This window comes from Pipistrellus hanaki, assembly GCF_964339955.1.
Source record: "Pipistrellus hanaki genome assembly, chromosome: 4".
NCBI lineage: Eukaryota > Metazoa > Chordata > Mammalia > Chiroptera > Vespertilionidae > Pipistrellus > Pipistrellus hanaki.
This window is the reverse complement of record NC_140506.1, coordinates 27264495-27285223: the sequence shown is the minus strand read 5'-3', so window position 1 is coordinate 27285223 and position 20729 is coordinate 27264495. Positions and strand designations below refer to the sequence as shown.

The following is a 20729-nucleotide window of genomic DNA, read 5'->3' as shown; positions in this document are numbered from 1 at the left end:
GAAGAAGAGAGGAGAACACACAGACACAGAGGAGAAGGCCATGTGAAGACAGAGGGAGAGACTGGAGTTAGAGAGCCACACATCAAATAACACATGGAGCCACCAGAAGCTGAAAGATTCGAGGAATGCAATCTCCCTTAGAGCTTTCAGAGAAAGCGTAGCTCTGCCAGCACCCTAATTTTGAACTCTTGGCTTCCAGAACTATGAAAAAATAAAATTGGTTTGTTTTAAGCCACCCAGTTTGTGGTAATTTGTTGAGATAGCCATAAGAAAATATTACATATTGGTCAAAGAATAAATGTGAAGGGAAAGTAGGAAGTATTTTGAATGAAATGAAAGTGTATATACAGCATTTGCTGCATGCTCATGAAGCAGTAATTAGGAAAATATTTATAGCACTAGATGCCCATCTTAGAAAAGGAGAAAGGTCTCAAATCAGTGACCCCAGCTTCTACCTTTAGAAAATAGAAAAGAGAAATTGAAACCCTAAGTAAGCAGAAGAAAGGAAGTAATAAAGATCAAAGCAGAAATCAAGAGCATAGAAGACAGGAAAACAATGGGGAAATCGATGAAAATTGATTCTTTGAGAAGATTAACAGCATTGATCAGCAATTTTCAACTTTTTTCATCTCATGGCGCATATAAACTAATTACTAAAATTAGTAATTAGTAAGCATCCCAAAAATTATATATATTTTTGCCAACCTGACAAAAACTAGGTATTGAATATAATTTTCATTTATTCGTACCAGGTGGCTATTGTGTTGGTAATTTAAGGGAAAAGAGATCAGTGTCCCTGACTAAATAATCAGGTATCACATGCTTTAAAAATTCTTGCGGCACACCAGGTGAAAATTGCTGGGACTGATAAACCGCTAGTCAGGATGGAGCAGGAAATAAAAGAAAACACAAAAATGACCGGTACCAGGAATGAGAGGTGATATCACTACAGATTTCATAGCTATTGAAAGGAGAACAGGGACATAATAAAGGATAATGGAGGAGTGGGTTGTTTCTCAGCTGTCTTTTCGTGTCTCCAGCCTTTAGAGCAGCCCTGCCTTACTCTCCGGAAAGGCCTGGGTGTCCCTGTGGCCTCCCTCTGTGAGTGAGGTTTTGTAGGATCTAATCCATACACCGCCCACATGTAGTGTTTCACATTTTTACAAGTTTGGCTTTCTCCTTACCCTGTCAATAGCAGATGTGCTCTTCTCCTTAAACTGGGGATAAAAAGCAGCCATGGGCTGTTTGTTCTTTAAGAGGAAGGATTTCTTCTTTTCTGGAATTTAGTTAATTTAACATTTGTTCTACCCTCAGTTCTCTGGGGATTGAAATAAACAAACAAGCAAACATAGTTGTGGAACAAATTTGGCTTGTTCTTGTTGTGAAGTTAGGAGGGATGGGCTGTCATAACAAAATACTTTGGACCGTGTGACTAAAATCACAGATATTCTAGAGGCTAGATCAAGAATGTTGGCAGGTTTGCCTTCCTCTGAGGCATCTCTTCATGGTTTGTAGATGTAGACCTCCTCACTGTGTCCTCACATGGTTGTCACTCTCTCTGTGTCCCATACTCCTTTTCTTATAATGACACCAGTTATATTAGACTAGAGGCCTGGTGCATGAAAATCGTGCACTGGGAAGGGGTGGGCGGGGGGAGGTCCCTCAGCCTGGCCTGCGCCCTCTTGCAGTCTGGGACCCCTCAGGGGATGTCTACTTGCAGGCTTAGGCCTGCTCCCCCTGAGGATTGGGCCTAAGACAGCAAGCGGACATCCCTTTCACAATCTGGATCCCTCATTCCTTACTGCCTTCCTGCTCATTCCTTACTGCTTGGCTCACTGCTCCTTTGCACATCTATGGAGAGGCTCAGACTACTGCCACTACATTCGCCAGCCATGAGCCCAGCTTCTGGCTGAGTGGTGCTTCCCCTGTGGGAGTGCACTACCACAGAGCAGCTCCTGCATTGAGCATCTGCCCCCTGGTGGTCAGTGTGCATTATAGTGACCGATCGTTTTGGTCATTCTGCCATAATGCTCAATTAGGCTTTTATTATATAGACTAGAGCCTATGCTGATTAAGTTAATATGACCCAGGTTTAACTTAATTACTCCTTTAAAGGCACTATGTCCACATGTAGTCACATTACGAGGTATTGGAGGTTAGGGAGGGCTTCAATATGTGAATTTTGATGTAACACAATTCAGTCCATAACATCGTACTTAATCTGGCCCTGCAATACTTCCTTGACCTCATATTCTACTACCTAGACTCTTAATCTATCCGGCTGTGCCAGCCTTGTCACTGATCTTAGGACATGTCAGACATATTACCATTATAGGGCATTTTTTACTGGCTGTAAGTTCACCTGGGATAGTTTTCCCTTTAAGATCTTCACTTGACTCATTCTTCCATTTCCTTCAGGATTTTGTACAAAGGTCACCCTTCCTTTGAGGCCTACCCTAACTCTCTTATTTAAAAGTGTAATCATAATGTTGCTGCACTATTTATTCTCTCCAGTATAGTTGAACCTTGAACAAACCAGGTTTGAACAACCCAGGGTCCACTTGTATGTGAATTTTTTTCAATAGATATTATAAATTAATTTTTTCTTCCTTATTATTATCTTAATAACATTTTCTTTTCTCTAGCTTACTTTATTGTAAGAATACAGACTATGATATTTCTACAAAATGTGTTAAATCAATTGTTTGTGTGATTGGTAAGGCTTCTAGTCAACAGTAGCCAGGCTATTGGTAGTTACGTTTGGGGGACTAAAAATTATATGTGGGTTTTCAATTGTGCAGTGGGTTAGCACCTCATTGGTTAAGGGTCAACAATGCTAGATACCTTATAATCTAACATACAATTTAGTGATTTATTAAGTGTATTATCTTCCTCTAACCCACTAGTATATGAGCTCCAGAAGGGCAGGGATTTTTTTTGTTTGTTTTTTTTATTTTTTTCTCTCTCGTTGATACCACAATATCCATATGTGCTTGGCACATATTGTACATTCTATAACAATTCAGTAATGAATTAATTAAAAATAGTACATTTTTGGTAATGATTGGCAACATTTGGTTTCTAATCCAGAGTTCATAAGTTTTTAAAATGAGATACTACTTTAAGAAAAAATAATGATTCCACTACTACTGAAGCTTTAGAAGCTTCATATTAGACCAAACTGAAAAAATTATAGGATTTCCAACCTATAATATGCTAATGGAGGTCTTCAATCTCCATCAGTGAAGTGGAGATCGAATGTAGCATAATGCAAGTGTTTCTCAGCATGCATATTGTATCTTAATTCAAACTTTAATATTAAAGTTGAGCCTACATGCATAGACTATTTCCCCCTGAATCATCTTGGGTGACTAGTTCCTAAAACTAATGTTTATTATAACTCATCTAAGGTAATATATGTTTTTTAGATTTCTCTCTCATTCTTTTAAGAGATTCACTGTTATACCACATGAATTTTAATCAATTTAGTTTCTTTACTCCAAGAATGATAATGACTTCTTTGTTTCATATATTGAAAATATTGTTTGAAGCAATGTTATTTCTACTGTAACACAATCTCTTGTTCTTACTCTTTCTATTACTTCTCCTTTCTTTTGCTTTTCTTTTCTGAGTTTTGGTTTTGTTAAAAACTGTATAAGACATGTTCTCCTTGAAAATACATCCTCCTCCCTCTCATAGAATTTTTTATTTGGAAAATGCTGGATAAATATTTTTCAATATTCAAAGTTGCTTTGTTTAGTGGTGGTGGTGCAATGTTAGTATGCATGCAGAATTAGTAAAGGAAAGCCAGATTTTGAAATGTGTTTTCTTGAGTTTGAATGAGGATAGAGTGAGGATACAAGGAAGTGATGGTTTGCATAAAGAAAAGTAAATGAAATAGAAAAAGAGGAAGTAGAAGTGGAAACGATTGAAGAATGTACAGGAGGGAAAAAGGAAGAGCATAGGAAAAACAAGTGGAAAAAGGCTTTATAGAGAGAAAAATGAAAAGAGGATAAACAGAATTAACATTTACTAAGTACCAACCACATCCCAGACTTTGTGCTACTTGAGCCCTTTAATAGTCTTCTGAATTAGGTATTATTATCAGTGATTTCATATACATAAACCAGCCAGTAAGTAATTTAGTGTTTAGCCTTCTCTGGTCTTATTACACACAGAAATGATACATATATTTTAAGGGCATTTAAGATTAATCATAGGCTATTAGCTTAAGGCCTTTTTTGGCTCCCTGTGTCACCCATGTAACTCGAGGTTGACAGGATCAACATCTCTGCAAACTATAATCTATTATCAGCCCAATTAGTTGACAAGATATAAAGTAAACTATTCAAGGTCACACAGTTGAAAACGACAAAGCTAAAGTTTGATTTCAAGTTTCTTAGAGTTCAAGGTCCACCTTTTCCAATAGCACTAAGGCTATAAAGATGAATAATACATGTCCCTGAGCTTAAGAAACTTACAGCTTAGTGGAGGGAAGATAGAGATGATAGAAAAAGGGCCAAAAGGGATAGGATCTATGTTTATTAGGGAAATGAAAAGAATTATTCAACTTGTTTTTTTAAGAGTGAATAGGAGTTTGCCAGGTGGAATTACAAAGGGAAGAGGGAGAAGGCAATTCAAGCAGTGGGAACCACATGTGCAAAGGCATTGGGTTGGGGGGGCAGCAAACTTCTTAATCTGGCTACAGCCTTGATCCAGGGGAGGGGAAAACGGGGATACCAGGTGTACTGGTTAATAATGACAGATTTTGTAATCAAAGAAAACACGATAATTTCAAGAGAAACATCAAAAGTGCTTTATTCAAAGTACTGTCCATTGTTAGCTACACCTTTCCCCCATCTTTTAGGTAATTTGTGGATACCGTCCCAATAGAACTTTTCTTGTTTTGAGGCAAACCATTCAGAAACCCAATTTTCCACTTCTTTGTAGGTTTTGAAGTTCTGCTCAGAAAGTGTGTGCGCCATGGAACAGAACAAGTGGTAATCTGAAGGAGCAAGGTCTGGTGAATAAGGTGGGTAGGTTAATATTTCCCAGGCAAGATCTTTTAACTTGTCTCTAACTGGTTTTGAAGTGTGTGATGGTGCGTCATCTGAATCTAAATTACTTTGCTGTGTCTTCTGGCATACTCTGGTCGTGTCACGATCAAAGCGTGGACTCCCAAAATTCTTACCTCCACTCAACAGAAGTGAGGACCATTCCACTAGGATGCTGAGTGGGGGACTTGGGTTTCTGCTTCCACATGGCAATCGTGGGGCAGCATCAGGACAGTATCAGATATCTGGTTAAAACAGAAGGTTTAGATAAGATATTGAGTCTTGTATCATAATAAATATGTACAGATTTCAATAAAACATCACTTGACATGCCAAGAACCAGGAAGATCTCAAACTGAAAGTCAAAGGCAATTATTGGACATCAACCAACACTGAGATGGCAAAGACATTAGACTTATCTGACAAAGATTTTAAAATAGCCATGATAAAAATGGTTCATTGTGAAATATAATGAACAACATAAACTGATGAACAAAAATAGATACAGAGACAGAAGCATCGAAGGGTCTGTCAAACTTTAGTTGAAGGGCAGGAGTGAGGGAGAGGGTAAGATATCAAACAAAGGACTTGAATGCATGCATATAAGCATAACCAAAGATACTAAGGGGCAATGGCATGTGCTGGAGAGTGAGGGTGTCTGGGGTGGGGGAAGGTCAATGGGGGAAAAAAGATATATATGTAATACTACATATAATACTTTAAACAATAAAAATAAATAAAAAAATGGTTCAACGAGCAATTCTGAATACCTTTTGAAATAAATGATAAAGTAGAAATTCTCAGCAAAGAACTAGAAAAGCTCATACCTGAAACAAAAATCTCAATGGATGGGCCAAAATATATAGAGAAAAAAGATCTAACATTCATCTCATCAGAATCCAGAAAGAGAGGAGAAAGAGGGATGGGCTAAAATGCACTTGTAGAAATAATTCCTCAATACTTCCTAAATTTGACAAAAAACATAAACCTACATATTCAAGAAGCTGAATGAACCACAAACAGAATAACCCCAAAGAAATCCAAGCCAAGACATTTCAAAATTAAACTTAAAAACTAAAGAGGAAAATAAATCTTGAAAGCAGCCTGAGAAAAATGACACCTTATGAACAAAGAAAAAATCACTTAAATGGCATCAGATTTCTCATAAGAAACCATGTAGGCCATAAGGAAACGGCACACTATATTTATGTACTGGGGGGGGAGGGGGGGGGAAGGGCGGGGTGGGGGGGAGGGGTGGGGGGGGGGAAGAATTGTCAAGCCAAAATCCTATATTCAGTGAAAATACTCTCTTTATTCTCTCCATGAGTGAAGAGGAAATCAAGACATTCCATGAAACAAAAGGATTTGTTAAAAGTAGACCTTCACTGAAAGAATAGCTATAGGAAATTCTTTAAGTGAAAAGAAACAATGGAACCTTGGACATTTAGGAAGAAAAAAGGAATATGGTAAACAAAAGTATAAATACAATTGACTTTCCTTTTCTCTTGAGTTTTCTAAATTATATTTGATGGTTGACAACATTTATATTATTTTCTGATGTAGTTCTAAAAGTATGTAGAGGGATTATTTAAGAATTATAATGAACCTGGCCAGAGTGGTTCACTGAGTTAGCATTGACCCATGAACCAGGAGGTCATGGTTTGATTCTGATCAGGTCACATGGTTGATCCATGAACCAGGAGATCACGGCCTGATCCCCAGTAGGGGGTGTGCAGGAGGCAGCTGATCAATGATGCTCATCATTGGTGTTTCTATCTCCCTCTTCCTTCCTCTCTCTCTGAAATCAATAAAAATATAGAAAAATATTTTTTTAAAAAGAATTTTAAATGCAGAAAGGCAAAGAGATGCTAAGGGAGGTAAGGTTTCTATAATTCATTTGAACTAGAAAAATGACACCACCAGTAGACTGTGGTAAGTTATGTATACATAATGTAATACCTAGAGCAGCCATTTGAACAGTTGCACAAAAAAAATATGCTCTAAGGCACTATAGATAAATCAAAGTAGAGTTAAAAACTTTTCAAGTAACCCACAGGAAGACAAAATAAGGAAAACAAGAGGAATGAAAACAGAATATTAACAGATAACAAATAATAAAATGGCAGGCTTAAGCCATGCATGTTGTTACATTAGATGTGAATGGTCCAAATGCACCAATGAAAAAACATTGTAAAATGAGATTGACATTGTGGGCTAAAAACCATGACACAACTATATGCTGTCTACAAGAAAAATACTTCAAATGCAACGATTTAAGCAGGTTTAATAAAAAGAGATAAAAACATATATCAGGTATAATTAATGAAAGGAAAGCAGAAGTAGCTATATTATGATGAGATAAAGTGGACTTCAGAGCCAACAGAGAGAGAAAGTCACTAGGTAATGGTCAAGGGTCACTCCAAAAAGAAGACATAGCATTCCTAAATGTGTATGAAGCAAATGACAAAGCTTAAAATATGGAAGCAAAGACTGGAATAAAAAGAGGAATAGATATTCCACAATTATAGTTGAGGATATCAACATCTCTCTCAATAATTGGTAGAACAATTAGTTAGAAAATCACGAAGGATATAAAAGAACTGAACTACATCATTAGCCAATAGGAACTAAGCAACATTTAGAGAACTTTTTACCCAACAACAGCAAAATACACATTTTTCAAGTTTTTATAGAACTTATACCAAAATAGACACATATCCCAAGATATAAAAAAAAAACTTCAACCAATGTAAAAATAATTAAAACCATAGAGACGTGGTTCTTAAACCACAATGGAATTAAACAGGAAATCAATAACAATAACTCTTGACAACTAAACAACATCTTTAAATTATCCATGGATCGAAGAGGGTATCTTGGGAAACAAAAAATATATATCAAATGAAATAAAAACTAAAAATGCAATATATAATTTGTGGGACACAGCTAAAGTTCTGAGAGGGAAATTTATAGCACCAAGTGTACACATTCCAAAAGAGGAAACACCTGAAATAAATAACTTACACTCCTATCTCAAGAACCTGGGGGGGGGGGGGGGGGGAGGGGGGAGGAACTTAAAGCAAGAAGAGAGAAGGAGAGAATTGGTTTCATAGGCTGATTGGAAATAAGGATTTATTCAAAATGGCTTCTAAAAGATGATAAAAATATACTGTGGACTTCAAAATGCCAATACCCAATTAAATAAGAATCACAAGAAAATAAAGTTAATAAATTGACTTGATGGTTACTGTGATGACTAAGATAATGATTACTTACTGTGATCTTTTAAAAAATATTATAACCAAACATATTTCTGAAAATGAGTCACTAAACATGAAGCAGCATTTTTCTTTCTTCTTTGGTTAATCAAAATTCATCTTATATTAAAGAATATTTTTATCATGAGTTTAAGTTGATGTTTAGAGAATAGCTAAGATATTTTCACATTTATTTCCTTATAATCAAAAACAGAAATTGTTGTTGCTAGCGGTTCTCAACATTGGCTGCAAATTAGGATCATTTAGTGAGCTTTGAAATATGCTGATGCCTGGGTCCCATCTCGGGAGATTCTGATTTAATTGCTCTGCGGCAAAAATTTTCAAAATATGGTCTCAGACCTGCAGCAGCAGCCTCACTTGGGAACTTATTAAAAATGCAAATTCACAAACCCCAGTCCTGACTTAGCTGTCTATATTTTAACAAGCCTTTCAAGTAATTCTGAGCCAGCATGTCTTAAATTTTAAAGTGCATATAAATCTCCTGGGGAATCTTACAAATATACATATTTTATTGGTGGTCTGATATGAGGCCTGAGATTTTTATTAGCAGACTTCTACAGGATCCTAATGATGCTGGTTGGCAGCCCCAATTTGAATAACAAGGGTTTATATGACATCTGGACATTTGTATTTTAAAATTTCCCAAGTGGCAATGTGGCCAAAGTTGAGAACAACCAATCTAGATAGCTCTATGTGAGACTGCCAATAGCGCATGGGATTTGAATGGACTTTCCCAGGTGCTTTGTACTTTAGGTTGTGGAGTCCTTAAAGAGCACATGCTATTTATTTTCTTTAAAGGGAACTGACTTAAGTTGCTTCTTGGTCACCTAAGAAGGTTTTATCCCTTATTTTCTAGAATCAATGTTGAATCTTCTGCTTTGTGCCATTCTCTGAAATTATTTCGTGTTTCTTTCGAATAGAGGTTGTTTTTTTACTTTCTATGAAAATGTATGACCTATGTAGTCTATCACTCAGTTTGAGGCCATTTAAGTGCCCTGCTTCATTTGAATTGACCCATTGAGCTGTTCTTATCACATTTCCCACTGTCTTACCTGGAAACTGGGTTAGCATAAGCAAGACTTGGGACCATCAAAACATTCTCCTAGAACTTTCTCTGACTTTCACAATTGTTAGAGGGATTTTTCTTTTGTGGGGATTTATCTCTCTCTGGCTCTCAATTTAACTAATCAGTTTTCCTCTCACACAGTATGGAACTGTGCAGGAAAGAATTAGAAGGTGAAATTGGAGGATTAGAGGTTCGAAGAAACAGGTTAACTTCTTTGTTCCCCTAATTTTCAGTTATAAGGAAAAAATTGGATCAACTACCTTTCTCTGAGCCTGACCCCAGTTTTCTTCAACTTAATACCATCAATCCCTAGTGCCAATGCCTGGCTCAGGAGAAAAGCCTTTCAATAAATACTTGTTGAAGAAATTTATCACACTAGTGAGGGTGGCTAGAAAAATAACCTCAGTTAACGAAAATAACATCAGCAGCCTCCCTGCCAATCAGTCACTATCTACTTCTTTGTCTTTGGTATTCTGGAATCAGTAAAATTGTATTTTCAAAGAATCTTATGAAAAATGCATATATATCCTTGCTTGGCAAGATGGTTTTTAGAAAAACTATATTCCAGTAATCAAAAATGATGTAGAAAATTTTACATAGTAAATATTTAAATAGAAGATGACATTTTAAATCTAAGTTCAGAGTTACTATTTCAGAGGGACTTTAATGAGAAGCAGAGACACCTTTGAAAAAAATCTCTACTTAAAATTTTTTTTTCCATTTAAAAAACATATTTTAATCTTGATTGTCGAAAGTATTACATATGACCCCTTTTCTCACCCATTGACCTCTTCTTGCCCACCCCACCCCCAGCCCCAGGCCTTTACCATTCTATTGTTTGTGTCCATGGGTTATGTATATATGTATACAAGTTCTTTGGTTGATCTCTGCCCACCCACCCACCCTCCCCCGCATTCCTTTTGAAATTCAACAGTCTATTCCATGCTTCTATGTCTATGGATCTATTTTGTTCATTAGATTCAATATATGAGTGAGCCAGTCAGAAAGAAAAAATCTCTACTTCTCTTTCCTAATAACTTTACTATGTCAAAAAATCTTCACTAAATTGGTCTCCTAGTCGTATTTCCTATTCTGGTTGGTGGTACAAACCTCAGCTTAGTTTTGGACTCTCCCCTCTTCCTTCGAACCACTGGCTCATGGTAAGTTCCCCTTAGCCCGTGTTCTACATCCAGATCTGTATCTAGTCTCAATATCCTTTTTTTAGTTCAGGTTCTCAGATAATAACCTTCTACCTTATCACCAAGCCTGTCCCACTTCAATTCATCTCCGGTATTTGTCATAAGACAAATATTGATTTTGCTATTTTCTTGCTCAAAAACTTTTAGTAGCTTCTCCTTACTTCCAAAAACATAACATACAAAATTTGACTCTCAAGAATGTTCACAACAGCATTATCTATAATGTCAAAACATTAGAATCAACATTGATGTTCTACAACAGGAATAGTTAAAATAAAATTAGTACTCATGATGAAATAATATTTGACAAAAGTCCTACTTCTGAAGCATTACCAATGTGTGAAAATGCGGAATGTAGCAGAATATAGCATTGAACATACCATCATAAATATGAAATACACACACACACACACACACACACACACACACACATATATAACTGTTATTTCTGGGTGGCCCAATTATGGCTACATTTAAAATTTTTTTTACAATAAGTGCGTATTGCCCTTCTAAAAAAATATATATATTTTTTATTGAGTTTTTTTACAAAGAGAAAGGGAGAGGGATAGAATTAGAAACATCGATGAGAGAGAAACATCAATCAGCTGCCTCTTGCACACCCCCTACTGGGGATGTGCCAGCAACCAAGGTACATGCCCTTGATGGGAATTGAACCTGGGACCTTTCAGTCTGCAGGCCGACACTCTATCCACTGAGCCAAACCGGTTTCAGCGTGTATTGCTCTTATAATCAAAGAAAACTTGCTCTGACAATGCAATCTGGAAGGGAAGTTATGACTTGTTTAGTTTAGTTGCTTTTAATATATTTTTTGACCATGATTTCCCTTGAGGATCTGATGAATGACATGGAACTCTTCTAAAAAACAAAAACAAAAACAAAGAATATCTGCCCAGAGACAGAAATTTGACACAAAGCAACAAGATTTTGGATCCCAGCTTAATACGCTTTTAGCAGAATAATTCTCACATTTAGAAGATAATGGAAAAAGTCAGACCTAGATTTTGGGCTTCTAAACTTTGACTTAAAACTAGGCTGTCCAGAAGACTGGGATCACATTGCAAGCATCCCTTCAGTCATGTGGTCCTCGCGATGCTCTGTAAATTGCTAAGCCTGAGGTACCAGAGCACACCTGGAAAGGCTCCCTTTCTCTCCTCAGAGGAACCACATTCGTGGTGGTTGTTGCTGTTGTTCTGCGGAGCAGCTCCCTTACTCCTTCCTGTAACAACAGGTCTTATTGGAGAGACCAAGAGGAATAGCTTCTAGATACTGACGCCTCCTATAAGTAAGTGAATACTATAATGTGTCCGAGAGCACGGCATTTGGTACCCATTACCATCTCCCCAGACACTTTGCAATTTTATTGTGTGCAAGGATGATAGAGACATTTGCTTTGAGATTGCTTGTTTTCTAACATTGTCTGGCAGTTTCTGTCATATAAGCTTGATCACGATGACGATGATCAAAGGCAGGATGGAGGCCGGTCTCTGTGTCTGTGCTGTGCTTGGACCGTTCACCACACTGGACACCATTCCCTGCCTGGTATTGGGTGATTCTGTCTTTTCACAGCATTCAGTTAGGTGAGGGGAAAAGCACCACCACACAGAGTAGAGCTAGCCTTTCAACTGGAAAGGTGAGATGCCTTTACTTTATCAGAAAGCCCTGCAGGGCCCTGATAAATCTTGCCACTGGACAGCAGATTTTGTAGATAAAGGAAACATGTCTTCTTTGGGGCCATAAAGCTGCAAACACGGATCTAGAAACAGCTGTCTGGTAATTTTTTAGCAAGTTGTTAGGCCCTCCACATTATAACCTCTGCAGAAAGCCCTGAATCAAATCAGAGGATGGAACCCCTGCTGTGAACAGAAGAGTTCCATAAAGGTAAGGAAATGAGCATTTTTGAGTACTTCCAAATGCCAGTATGCTGGGGTGCTTTCACAGATGGTATAACATTTAATCCCGAGGAAATGCTATGGGGTAGCTGGTGTTATCCTTGTTTCTGTAGGTGAGGAAACTTAGGCCTAAAGCGTAAGTGTGTTGCTCAAAGACACACAATAAGAGACAACCAGAGGGTGTCTGCTTCCAATACAAGTCCTTCCTCCCATTTAATAAATAGCAATATGGTGGCATATTATTTTGGATGTTCTAATTATCTTTTATGTGTATGTATGTTTTTCAATATATATGTACTATAATCTTATTCATGAAAATTAGAAAATACATAAAGCTATTAACATGGCACACACACACACACACACACACACACACACACACACGAAGTAGTTCTGTCCTAACCATAACCACTTGCAGAAGCTGATTAATAGTAGCGATTTCCTTTCTTCTCTATTCCCCTTTGCTAATTATACAGTTGTATTTATTTCCACTCCTTTCCCTTCAAGCATATTTCTAATGTGAGTATAATCAAAATGTAAACACAGTTTTAACTCCTTAACCAATTACTTTTTTGCATAGTGCTTCATTCTGTCACCTACTTTAGAGTTCTCCTGCTGTCATTTAAGTAACATTTGGTAAAAGGAGAAGCAGAAAGAGGAAAGCAGACGCTGAGTGGTCTGGGCAGAAATATGCAGGGTTTGATGCTGCCCACATGCTTTTTTCCTCAGTCCTCTCAGCCTGCTCTGAAGGAAGGTGGTTGGCTCATTACCATTTGGTCTGTGGCACAGGAGAATGTTATGAGTTTTGGCTGAGCATGGAATGCTAGAGAATATGTATCCACTGCCTTTCTGTTTCCACCTCATTGATAGCCCTGAAAGGACAGGCAGGTGGGTGTGACTTTCAGATGTCTTTTTTCTATGCTCTTAGAAGTGAACATTTTAAGTGTCTTATGCTAGGTTGTATATCCACCCAGAAGTGAGAACTGGACGCACATAGTTTATGGAAACGAGGCTGAACAAAATGACGTTATTTGGGAAACTGCTGTACAGCCAAATGTGGACAGTGTCAGAGAGCAGGAGTCGGGAGTGTGGAGGTTGCCCAGTTTCCTGGCCTCCCACAGTCCCCGCAAGCACCCTCCCAGGCACCTGGTGCCAGATGTGAATCCCCACCTGCCCGGGGAAGCCGCTGGCCACGCAGGGGTAGAGGAGGAAAAGGAAGCGTATTAGGGAGACACCAGCTAGCACTTTTCTCTTCAGAAGCTGACCTTTTTCTTATATAACCTTTTAGATTGCCAGACTCTCAAACTTCAGGGTTTCCTTTTTTATTCAGTCCTACGAACAGGTACCTGATTCCACTTTCTGTGTCTCTCAAAGTCTTCTTTCTATATTTTGGATATTACATATTTTAGTTACTACCCACAACTTAATATTTAAAAAAACATTAAAGATGGGCAGAGGACATAAACAGATGTTTTCCAAAGAAGACATAGAGATGAGCAACAGACACATGAAAAGACGTTCAATATCACTAATCATTAGGAAATGCACATGAAAATCACAGTCGCCTCACAACTGTCAAATGACTATTTCCAAAAAGAGAAAAAACAATGAATGTTGGTAGAAAAGTGTAAAATGGTGCAGCCATTATGGAAAACAGTATGGAAGTTCCTCAAAAAGTGAAAAATATAACTACCATATATTTCAGCCATTTCACTTCTGAGGATTTATTCAAATAAAATAAAAACACTAATTTGAAGATATATGCACTCATATGTTCAGATGTGGAAACAATTTAAGTGTGTTCATAAAAAAGGTGTGTGTGTGTGTGTGTGTGTGTGTGTGTGTGTCCTATATAATAAAAAAATAATATGCAAATTGACCTAACAGCAGAACAACCGGTCGCTATGATTGGCACTGACCACAAGGAGGCAGACACTCAATGCAGGCAGAATTTAGCATGCACAACATTTAGAGACCTCTCTCTTTTATTTCCCTTTGATTGTTCCATGAAGATTTGAGCTTGAGGGTAAACAGAGGGCTTCACATTTTGTGCATCCCCTCTTCTAAGGCTCTGCTCCTAAATGGTTACTCAATCCTCCAATCTAAGTGTCACCGTTTAAAAAATTAAATTCATATCTGATCTTCTCTAGGGAGGTCCTGCATACATTTTAGCTCGTTTCCTTTTTCAGAACTCCCTGAGGTTTTTCAGTTTACTATTTTTCACAGGTGGTATCAGCCAATGTGCTGATTTTATTCATTGTGCTTTCCAAAGTCAAGGACTCTGACGCATTTTCTGTTCTTTCTGGGTGCCTTATACTGTGCCCTACTTTCCGTGGCTTTAATCAATAGCTGCTGCTTGATTGTTGGGTTGTAGGAACCAAGGAGATGTGCCTCCCCAGGGATGAGTGGTGTTCATTGGGAGGCAAGACAATAAAACTAGCATCCGTATGTCCAAGGGCGCACTAAATGGATTCACAAGGCATCCCAAGCTTTGATATATTGAAGCAGTAGGAATACTATGAAGAATTTTATTGCAAGAACCATTCAGCCAGGCAGCTTCCCAGATGTAGCTAAACGCTGCTTTAACTGTTTTGTGGAGCTTGTGTTCGCTGTGTCTCCCACTGCTGCTGGAGACAGTGACTAGAGTTATTACCAATTCTTGCCATTTCTTCTATGCTTGGATTTATGATCTGTTCCTTGTGACATCCCTTCTCCCACGTATGATAAGAGTCGGGCCCAGCAGTTTGAGGAGCAGTGGGTTAGAACTTATACAGGCATGTGGCCACTGTTGCCTCAGGTGATAAGGCACAAAGGAAAAGAGCAGCAGAGGGAATCAACCAAATTATTATTTTAAAATGCCGTGGTTTCTAATAAGGCACCAGCGTTTCTCTGCCGGTAACCCTAAGACCTCTGATTTAGAGTCCTTAGTGAGACTTTTTAGAGCTGTGGGAGACGGACGCAAACCTCATTAACAGAGGCCTTGTCACTTCATCAGGGGTAGGTGTAGCACAGGTAGGCATTATCAGAGGTTTAAGTGACAGAACCCACCTCAGCAACTAGCACTAATTGGCTCCCCTGGGAAGTCCCAAGGAAAGCTATCAGTTGCAAAGCCAGAGTTGTTGTTTATAATTCGTGGTGATTTCTCCTCTACTGTTCCTTCTCCACCCCCATCCCTTCTACCTCTCCTTGCATAAATAACAAATGGTAACCCCAAAGTACAGAAAATTAGAGGCGAGGCACATCTTACTTCAGTTCCAAATGCATTTTTTTTCCTCCCGCTCCTTTCTCCCCAGGGTATCTTTCAGAATGAGATGTGAGATTTCCTCTCCCCTGTCCTTCCCCCCACTACAACTGTGAGTGTAAAACAATACTGTCATGTGGGAGGGATGCTCTCGAGGTTGGCTGGCAAAGCTGGAAAGAACTGTTGAAAATAAATGTGTAATGTCGGTGCATCTTAAGAGGTGATTTCTGGTTTCTAGAATGTGACTCTGATTCTACTCTGCTTAAAACTGATGTTCTTAGTCTCACGGAATATTTTTTTGTTAAACCATTATATTTTAAGATTAAATCACAGGACAAGAAAATCCTCTTTTGTACACAGGATATTGGATGCGAAACAAAGACAGCCTTTCTGTGGTCCAGGGAGTCTTTTGTTAAGAAGATAATGACAATTGCAGCTATCACTTCATAAGCACTTACGAGTGAGAATCCACCATGGTCAGCTTTAGAGGAAGAAATTGATGGTCAGAGATCAAGGCCCCAGAACAATTATGTGTCAGTGCCAGGATTTGAACTTGGGTTTCCCTGACTCCAAAAACCCACTCTCTTAACAATTATGCTCTTGCTACACTTTTGCTATATGTTTGTCCAAAGTCTTTTAGCCCCACTTTCATTTAAATTACTAATCAGACTAGGTGTTCTTTCTAATGCTTGAGGCACAGGATCAACTCAGATGTAGTTGGCTAACCATTCCACAATTGTGTTATTTCATATAATATGTCTTAGGACCATAATGCAATCAGTATTTATTATTGCTATATCCAGGTGATAATAAGCTTTGTGTTTAATGAGGTAGATCAGATAGACCTTAGCATGTTTATCTTCCTCCCTTCTTTCTTACACTGAAGTAGAAGATTGGTGAGTAGACCAGAGAGACTTGGGGAGATGTTTTCTGTGCCAGAATTGCACAAACTGAGCTAAAGTTCTGTCAGCCACCTAGTTATAGGACATGATTAGTGCCAAGAGGATATACAGTATAGGGAACTTCATTACTTCTCTCTGGTGAATGTGTGATGTGAGATGCAGGGTTGGAGGACTTTAAAGGAATAACAAACTGCAGAAATCTGACTTTTATCTGTTTTATGCACACATGGGGCTCAGGAAGTTTTCAATTTCCTCTTTTTATGTACTTAATTTAAGAGGCTTTTCTTTTTGGGTAGTGCTTATAGTTGGATCGATGCATATTGATTTTAAAAAATCATTAAAATCTTTAAACCTTGGGCATTGTCTTTAGGTTGCAAGTGCTAAAAATCAGTCTATCCTTTGTCTCATGATGAGCAAAATTAATCTGGAAGACATAAGTTAATTAATTCAGATAAGCCAAAAGCATATCTACCATTCCTATTTTTAAATGAGAGAGATTCTAGTATTGTGGTTGTTTTTATATTACTTTCATCTGAAGTTAAATTAAACAGAAAGGGACTCAATTTAGTTACATGTTGAAACTCCTGTTATGCTTCTCACAATAATTTCCTTTTAGCAGTCAATTATAAAAAGAGACACAGAGAAGGATATATGGGAGAAAGAGAATTAGTTTCAACTTTTATGGATTCTGATTGGGAGTAGAAAAATTAAATTCTGAAATCTACATTTGGAATATTGACTAGAACAATTCCTCTCTACTGTAGCTTGGTCAATGATTACTACCCCTATATTCAGGGTTGTTTCTATTAAATCAAGAAATGGGATAAAAAATGCATATATAATTCAAAATATATTTTAGCCACAAATTTTACCTTTTGTTGTATTCTGTGTTAAAAAATAAATCTCTCTGGGAAGAAATTCAATATAATTTGTTTCCAGTCTTTTTTTTTCTTCAAGTCTCCCACAGGATACACAGAGATGCCATAAACAATGAAATGATCAAAAGGTGAGGCAAAGAAGCAGAATGTGAGGCAGCATCTTTGGGTAGCAGACAGACAGGAGGGCCAGCATCTGACTCACAGGCTGTCTCAAAAGGTTGGAAATGACTTAGAAATTTTATCACGTCCATCTCTTTTCCTGTAGGCAGGTCTATTCTCATACTTTTCACAGTAAATGATAGCCTATTCTACTTTTTTAATGAAAACTTCAATGTAGAGGACACAAGCTCCCTCCGGAACTCATTACAAAGTTAGATGGCTTTTAGAGAAGGATTGTTATTGTCAATTTCTGTTATTGGACCCCTCCCCTGGGATGATCACCTTCAGATAAACAGAGTAGCACCCATGCAATGCTGTAGTCTAGGGCACATGCACAGACTGACAGTTAGAGGGCAGGACTACCCTAGGGAGCAACTAATCCAGTCTCTTCACCGCGACTGGTTTGTCTTCTCTCTTACTGATTGAGAATGCAGGCTTTTCTATTGGAAATTCATGTTACATGGTTGACTTAGTTCACTTTAAACTTAATATATATATATATATATATATATATATATATATATTTTTTTTTTTTTTTTTTTTTTTTTTTCCAGCTCTTTGCATGGATGGTATTTCCTCGCTCAGTGCTAAAATTGTGCTGGTTCTGTCCATCAATATCCAAATATGTGATTTCTGAAAAATCTGACCCCGGGTGTCTATGATCCATAGGACACAGGTTAGCATTGGACTCTAACTCTTGTTTTTGCCACAGCTACTGGTATGACTTTGAGTGGGAAATTTACTGTGTCTCTGAGCCTCAATTTATTACTATTACATATATGGGCAGATTACAGCAGCTTTCCAGGTTTTCTTCACTGAAAAACTTAAGTCTTAAAAAAAAAATAGTTCATTGTAAAACTTCAAATCTTCAAGCTAGGTTTCCTAAAGCTATTCAACTATGGTTCCAATTTTTCCTTCTAAAATGACTTTGCCACCCACTCTTGACCAAGCTCAACTGAGAAGCAGAAGTAGCCATTCTCTTCTTAGTGCCTATCCCAGGAATGTGGTAAAATAGCCAGGAGAACATTTGGGGCTCTATAGACTATAGACAAAAGATAGACAAGAGTTCATGCACTCCATGAACCATGGCTTCTCCTTTGCATATAAGCTTCTTCGAGGGTCAGGGCCTTTTCTTATTCACCTTATGTAAAGAGGGTCTAATCCAGCATTGGACACCTAGAAAATGTCTTAACAAATGTGTTGAATTGAGTAAAATGTTCCATAAATGGAAGGTACTGCCTTGGAAAGTTTTGAGCTGTTTGTTACAGAAAATGTTATTGTAGAGCAGGTTTTTGAAATGGGTAGATTTTGTATTCAAAATGATAGGTCAGGAATTTATGAGTTTCCTATGGTTATAAAGATAGTATCATAATAAAATTATTCATACGTAACCACAGGTATTATAGATTAGAGAAGTGCAGAGCATATCTTTGTAGGCAGTTCTGGCTCTTTCCTTGGTCTAGATAAATTTTCTGGTCATCTTGATCCCAGATTCTGCCTGAGAATGTGGAATTGTTAAGTAGGACGGTTTGTCGGATTACCATGACATCAAGGAAGGGAAAAGACACCATGAAATAAATGTACCTCATCTTTTACTTGTACAATGCTGCTTTATATTTATGAATTCAATTCCTTAAATTTATGATGAGTTTATTTTTCTACTCTTCTAGTCCATTACACTGCTGTATTTCTTATAAGCTTCCAGAGAATGTGAAATATAGCTCACATGTGTTTATCTCTCCTTTGATACTCAGTATTTTGTGATCATGGGAAAAACTCAATAAATATTTGCTGAAAAAATAGATAAGTATGGTGGTTTTGACATTTTTCTAATTTAACACTTGAAGTTAGAGATAGTAAATATGATGAGCTTATATTTAAACAGAAGTTGGATAAGATTTGGAAAGTAGGAAATACAGGAAAAAAAATTACCTGTCATTTTACTATTAAAAAATACCACTGTTTGGACTTTAGATTATATCCCTCTGACATACAGCAAATTTTTATATGTGGTAGTATATATGTATATTATATATAGTAATATATATATATATATACAATATATATATATAGTATATATAATTTCACTTGAAGTCTATAATAATTATATCTATTATTTTGTATGTAAGGAATATTTCACAACAAAATTTTAAAAACCATAGAAGCCCCAGGTTATATAGTTTTCACAAACAATTTCTAAATTGTTCGTGCCTGGTTTTCCTAAGCACTGATTCTTTTGTCATATTTCTTAATAGGCTTATTTCTCATTTTATTTTTACTTGTTTATTTTGCTATATAATAGGCTGTAGCAAAAATTTTAACATGAACATTTTCCTGTTTTTCCTTTTGTATATTTTCAGAACACAATGTACCTATTGATAAGCTGCTTTTAAAAGTTTGTGTTAATATTTGCTATTTCTAATCAAAATGTACAAACATCGAAATTTATTGTGTATTTTCTGGCAATGAATTTTTAAAAAATATATGTTTTTATTGATTTCAGAGAGAGGAAAGGAGAGGGAGAGAGAGGTAGAAACATCAGTGATGAGAAAGAATCATCAATCAACTACTTCCTGCATGACCCATCCCACCCTCCCTCGCCTCACACACACAAACACACACACATACACACATACCTCTCCCCCTTGGATTGAGCTTGCAATCCGATCATGTGCCCTGACCAGGAATTGAACTGTGACCTCCTGGTTCATGCACGGTCAACCATTGAGCCATGGTGGATGACAAAATGAATATTTTTTACTTTTGAAATATTGACAAATTTTAATGGCAAAACTGTTTCTTATTTGGTTTCATTAATGAGGCCAAACCTTTTTTTTTTTATATTTTTATTTGTTTACTAGAGGCCAGGTGTATGAAATTCGTGCACTTGTGGGTGGGGGGGTCCCTCAACCCAGCCTACCCCCTCTCAAAGTCCGGGAGCCCTCAGGGGATGTCCTACTGACAGCTTAGGCCCGCTCCCTATTGAGGGGGCTAAGCCTCAGTCTGGCCTCCCTCTGTAGGAGGCAACCGAGCTGATCCGGG

The 20729-nt window shown here is 37.5% G+C and overlaps 1 protein-coding gene across 3 annotated transcripts in view; it reads left to right on the top strand.

Annotated features, from left to right (window-relative positions):
- PDE4D (phosphodiesterase 4D) overlaps window positions 1-20729 on the top strand; it is a 1156670-nt gene that overhangs the window by 140779 nt on the left and 995162 nt on the right. Inside the window, exon 3 of one of the 3 annotated variants that reach the window (XM_084880598.1) lies at window positions 4951-5032. The exons of the other annotated variants lie outside the window; for them this stretch is intronic. The gene's annotated coding sequence lies outside the window, so the exon portion shown is untranslated. The remainder of the gene's footprint in view (window positions 1-4950; window positions 5033-20729) is intronic. 3 annotated transcript variants of the gene reach the window in all.